The sequence below is a fragment of the Humulus lupulus genome, chromosome X, assembly GCF_963169125.1.
Source record: "Humulus lupulus chromosome X, drHumLupu1.1, whole genome shotgun sequence".
Classification (NCBI taxonomy): domain Eukaryota; kingdom Viridiplantae; phylum Streptophyta; class Magnoliopsida; order Rosales; family Cannabaceae; genus Humulus; species Humulus lupulus.
Genome location: NC_084802.1, coordinates 226,446,589 through 226,452,864, shown reverse-complemented (window position 1 = coordinate 226,452,864; position 6,276 = coordinate 226,446,589).

The window sequence follows — 6,276 nt, the reverse complement described above, 5'->3', positions numbered from 1 at the left end:
TTGTTGCAGTTGATTTGGAAATTATTTTACATTTTATGGTTTCTGATTTTTCAATTTTTTGTATGTGCTTTGTGTTTTTTGTAAGAGTATCAGTTTTTGGTTTCTTTTTTGTTGTGGGTCTGGAGTTTATGAGATTTTTACATTTTTTTCGTTTGATTTTTTCATTTGCATTTTTTGTTACCTATTTGGTTTCTTTTCTTTTTTAGGGTTTCAGTTTGATTTTGTGTTTCGTTTTTTTTTTTAGTAATTTTTTGGTTATTTTTTTGGTATAATATTTTAGGGGTTTTCGAATGAGTTTGTTGTTCTTCTATGTTTGTGTTTATACTCTTGGTTACTTTTTGGTGTCATTTTTTTGGGGTTTCAAAATGGGTTGTTATGTTTTAGAATCGATTTTGGTTTCCATTTTTTAGATTGAGTTTCATGTTTTGTAAGTGTATCGGTTTTTGGTTTCTTGTTGGTTTTTTTTTTTGTTGTGGGTCTGGAGTATGTGAGATTTTTACATTTTTTCGCTTGATTTTTCATTTGAATTTTCGGTTACCTGTTTGGTTTCTCCTTTTTTTTAAGGGTTTCAGTTTGATTTTGTATTTTATTTTATTTTTTTAGTAATTTTTTGGTTAACTGTTTGGTATATTATTTTAGGGGTTTTTCTAATGAGTTTATTGTTCTTCTATATTTTTGGTTACTTTTTGGTGTCATTTTTTTGGGGTAGCGAAATGGGTTTTGTTGTTATTGTATGTTTTAGAATCGAATTGGTTTCCATTTTTTAGATTAAGTTTCATGTTTGTTTTTTTATAACTTGTTTTATTTAATTTACTTTTTAGGAATGGGAGTTTTATTTCAAGCTTGAAAATAGACTCCTGAACAACTTAGTATGTTTAGTGGTACATGTTTTTGCAACTTTTTAGAGATGAAACTAATGGCAATACAGACACAATTGATTCACTGTGCTTTATCTAGGGAAATTTATATAAAAAAAAATGATTGTCAAATGTGGTTTAAATTTGGGTGTGATAAGGTTAGATTTAGTTTGGCAGATTTTGCTGTTATAACTGGTCTGAAGTGTGTAGGTGATTCAAATATGACAGTTTGCAAAGAAGGAGAATGCTTTTGTTGGAAAGTATTTTAGTGACCAACAATTTACTAACAGTGTTGTGGAACAGAGGTTTTGCTACAATGATTTCAAGACAGATGATTATGGTGTTAAAATGGTCATTTTGTACTTTGCTACTAGATGTTTGCTTATTAAGCGCTTGTTACCAAAAAAGTGAAGTTTGAGTTGATTAATATGGTTGGTCTTGGTGAGTATGATAGTTTTCCATGGGGGAAATTAGTTTATGACATGACTCTGTATAATTTAAGGCTAGGTCTTAGGGGAAAAAATAAGAAAAAAAATCATAAGGATTCTGGTGATAAAGGAAAAGGAAAAGGAAAGGCAAAAGAGAAAAATCATGTTAGAAGTTACAAATTGTCTAGATTTCCTTGTGCTTGTCAGGATTGGTTGTATGAGATCATGTCAGTTTTAAAAAAGCAGCGAATATGTAAGTAGGGGTGAGCACGGTGTGGTTTGGGCGGTTTGAACACTTTTTAATACACCACGCCACAAGTGCGGTTTAGTAACTAGAACACATCATGCGGTGTGATTTGGTTGCACCAAACCGACCAAACCAAACCATTTTTTGCGGTGTGATTTGGGCGGTTTTCCACGGTTTGTGTTAAAAAAATATGCCATAACAAAATTTAAATTTTTAAAAAAATACTAAATCCTTAGTTCATAACAAATCCTTAATAAGTTCTAAACAACATCACAAGTTATCAATTAAGTTCAGTGAAACACAAAAAAAATATACAAGTCTCCCATATTGGGTAACTATAAAAAATGGTATATATGTAAAGTTTATTTTTTTTAATATATTTGTAAATATGCGGTGCGGTGCGGTGCAAACCAAAATTTCACACCGCCAAACCGCGCACCGCACCGCACCGCGCGGTTTAGCTAAAATACAAACCATACCGAACCATTACACTTTTGACACCGCGGTTTGCGGTGTAGTATGGTGCGGTGCGGTCGGTCACCGCGGTTTGTCGGTTTAGATGCTCACCCCTATATGTAAGTATGACGATGAAACAGGTCATAGGATTTGTAGATGGTCTAGTGTTGGAAATCCCAATTCTAAAGAGCTGGAGAATAAAGTTTTTTCATCAACCAAGGTGATTCGGTTATTTTATCAATTGTTGTTTGAATATTCTATTATTTTAAAGTTTTTTTTTATACTAATTGGTTTCTTTTTCTTTTCTTTTTTTGTTTTTGTGTTTTTGTACTATTGCTTAGCTGGAAGTAGTGTTTGTTGTTCCTTTTGCTAATGAGAAGGAAACCCTTGACTTATCTGATTTTGAGTTTGCTCATGTGGCCACTTCTAATGATGATTTTGAGGATGAGCCTTTAGTGAAGAGGTCATATGATGTATTAGAATCTTCTGGTTTAAAGAAAAATATATCTAGTAGAGAACCCATTTTAGAGGAGATTAAGGTTTATTTCAAGGAGATTGTATGAAAGCAAGCAAAGTTGGAGTGTGGTTTGGATTTTCTGAATAAAGATGTTGATCATAAATTTAAGGAGTTTGAAAAGAACCTAATGTCATATATTGATTTAAAGATTGACGAGGATCTGAAGTTCTATATAGATATGAAGTTTAATGTGTTGAAGAAGTCTATTGGGAATTCTAAGGCTGATATTGAAAGTTATAATGATGATAGTGATGAGGAAGCTGAAGAGGTGAGTTGTAATTTTTTTTCTTTGATTAATTATGTCTTTTTTTTACTAGTATGCTTATTTTGGTAGGATGTTACGATGTTTAAGCCTGGTGTTGGAGGTGATTCAATGGTTGTCAAGGAATGTGACATTGATGGAAAAGATACTAATGTGGAAAATGTTCTGTTTTGGTTTCTTTTTTTTTAAGAAAATAATTTTTTAATAGTAAGTTAGTTTTTGGTAACTAAAGTGTATTTTATTTGCTTTTCATACAGGATGGTGGAGGTTTGTATGATGGTGGAAAAAATACTACTGTGGAAAATGTTCTGTTTTGGTTTTTTTTTTAAAAAGAAAAAATAATTTTTTATTTGTAAGTTATTTTTTTGGTAACTAATTGGTGTTTTATTTGTTTTTTATACAGGATAGGAAAGATAATATTTCAACTGAGATTGTAACTATTCAGAGTAGTGGAAATGAAGTTATTGTTGCAACTAATTTGGTTAACAATGTTTAAAAAAAATAGAAAGGAAAAAAAACATATTTTTGTATTTATGTTTACTTTGTTATGTTAGTTAAGTATTGATAGTTTTTATTTTGTTTTTAGCACGGTATTGATGATTGCCCAAGTTTTGATATCATGAGTTTTATTATAAATCAGCCTGAATTGTTCAAGGAATCGAATGCTAATGAGGATTTAAAGAATGATGGTGTTGATATTAAGGTAAAAAAAAAATCTTATGATTTAAGCTTTAATTATTTTTAAGAAAAAAATTATATATTTTCTGCTTGGTTTCTTTGTAGGGATCGGGTGGGGATGATGTTGTTGAAAAAACAGTTTCATATGGAAAGTCAGTTGATAGTTAGGACATAGAGGATAACATTATTGCCTCTGCTTTGGAGATTATCAATGAAAAAATTGATGCTTTTGAGGAGAATATAGCTAAGGTTTTTTTTGTTTTACTTTGATTGATTATTAGTTTTTTAGTTTTTGGTAACTCATTAAATTATTATTTTGTTTCAGGAGAAAATTAGTCCAATTTGGAAGTGACTTCTCCTAGATTGCAGAAGAGGCCTGTTAAACCTGGTTCTTGTATGCAAAGTCCATATACTACTAAGTTTAATTCTGGAAGTAGTGATAGACAAAAAGTGGCAGTTGTGGGTATTTCACCATTATCTTTTGGTTTGATTAATGATCATAATGCTCTTCAGCAGAAATCATTTGATGATTAGTATTCCAATGGTTTTAGGCCTGTTAATATGTAATAATATTTTTGTTTTTTGTGTGTGCTGTGTGTTGTGTGTGTGATTTAATGTTTCTTTTAGTTGTATTGTTATGCTAAATTTTTCCTTTTGTGTAGGAATAATAAGTTCCTTAAGAAGGAACAAAAATTGGTTGTTCCTTTGAATTTTGCGGTAGCAAAGATTGATGAAAAAATGTGGTTTTATGATTTGAGAACCCTTGGGAGGAATCTTCAGTGCTCGATTAGTATTATTGTTTTTTTATTTTATTTTTATATTATGTTGTGTTTTATTATATTTAGTTTGGTTAATATATATATATATCATTTTGTTGTTTTTGCAGCATATTGATGTGTGTTTTTGTAATGCCCCGAATTCTCTGATGTGGTTTAATGGCGGGATTAGTAGGCCGGGAGGGCCATACTTTCTTAATTATGCCATTAGTTGATAATATGCATGTATATGTGAATTCTATTATAATATGATGTTAAATGCGTGCATGTGGGTCCACATTCTAATTACAGGGGTGTGATGGTAATTTGGCCCATTGAGGGTATAATTGTATATTTGTATGCATGTTAATGATATATTGTTGAGACCACATTATAATGTGGGTTTGTTCAAGCTTTTCGGCATGAGACGATCTTGGAATATTAGTTAGCGGTCTAATCATAACAGGTTTAAGTTCGGGGCTCGGGTTGAGTCTCGGGGTGATTTTAATGATTAGAGCGTTGCCGGGAATTAAAGGGAAACAGGTGATAACTCTATGATATAGAGTTATTTATTTGACTTTTACACTTAATTATGCATAAAAAGAGTGATGACTTTGGTGTTTGTTTGTCAATTTTAAGTTGTTATCTATCTATATAATTAGTTGATCTAATATTGGAGCCTTACAATATTTTGGGTTTAAATTGGAATTAAATAACTAATCTTGTTCTATTTTTCTGTGTAAAAAGGGAATCAAGCTATCCATGGAAGGATTGAAGAAGAAAAATTGGAAGTTTGGTTTGGAAGCAAAAGCTGAAACTTTCCAGATTGCTAAAATTCATGCTGCAGCATGCTGGAGCTCACTTGCTGACGTGGAAATTAAAGGCAGCTGTGTCATTTCTTTTTAATTCGTGGCCAGGTGGCATGGGTCCATAACTGGTGCCAGCTGGAGTTATTTTTGGGCAGAAAAGTGGTCCAATTTAGTGGGCCTAAGTGGAGGAAAAGAAGATGAGCTTTCTAATTGGAAAGCATGATGTTTTTGTACCCTAATTTGGAAAGAAACCGGACCAGCCGTATCACCTTAGTGGGAGCCATAGAAGGACTATCATCAGAAGAAAAAAGTACAGAAAAACAGAGAGAAAAATAGAGAGGAGTACAATTGTTGAAGGGGAACGAGAAGGACAAGGAGGATTCACACACCAACTATATCGGATTTGTCCCATTTACTCTTCTTCTTTAATTTTTGTATTTCCTAATTTAGAATAGCTATTTTAGAACTCATGGATATCAATTTTCCAGTTCAGATTTTGGATACTAATTTAGCTATGAGCTAAGCTTTTTGAGACTTGAATGGTTAAAGAACCCTATGTCATAGTTATTAAAGTTTAAATGCATATTTACGTAAATTCACCATTGTTCATTCAAGTGTTGTTCATGATTATTGTTTGTTGTTGTTTGGCTAACAGTGGCAGATTGTTAAGCTAGATTTAATTCTGGAAAGGTTGAATGTAGTAGTTTGTACTTGAATGATGCAAGAGCATAACCATTGTTAGGTTGTTCTTAGTGAGTAGAATAGGAATATTTTACTTACCTTGCATAACTTTTGAGAATTGGTGCTGTTATTTGTGTTCTTAAGTCTGATTTGATATAGGAATATATTTAATTGGATGGTAGAACTATATTCACGAGTTTTGGAAAAATCTGGTGAGCATATTGGGAATTCTAGTTAACTCTGGTGCGATTTGCTAAATTTAATGCTATAGCATTCTGAGCAGTTTTTGACATAGGGGGATTTAGCTATTCAAGTCCAATTGTTCCATTGATAATTCTTCTTGCTGTTATTTCTCTAGAACTTGTGGTTAATTTTAAGCATATTTTAATTTCTTTCATTTTATTTTAGTTTCAACAACCACTCAATTCAGTTTCTTAAATTTCTAAATTGTAATTAGTTGATTTTACATTGTATTTTGTTTGCAATCCCTGTGGAGACGATCTTACTTATCATTGTATTACTTGTGTGACTGCGTATACTTGCGTATATTAATTTTCACAACAAGTTTTTGGCGCCGTTGCTGGGG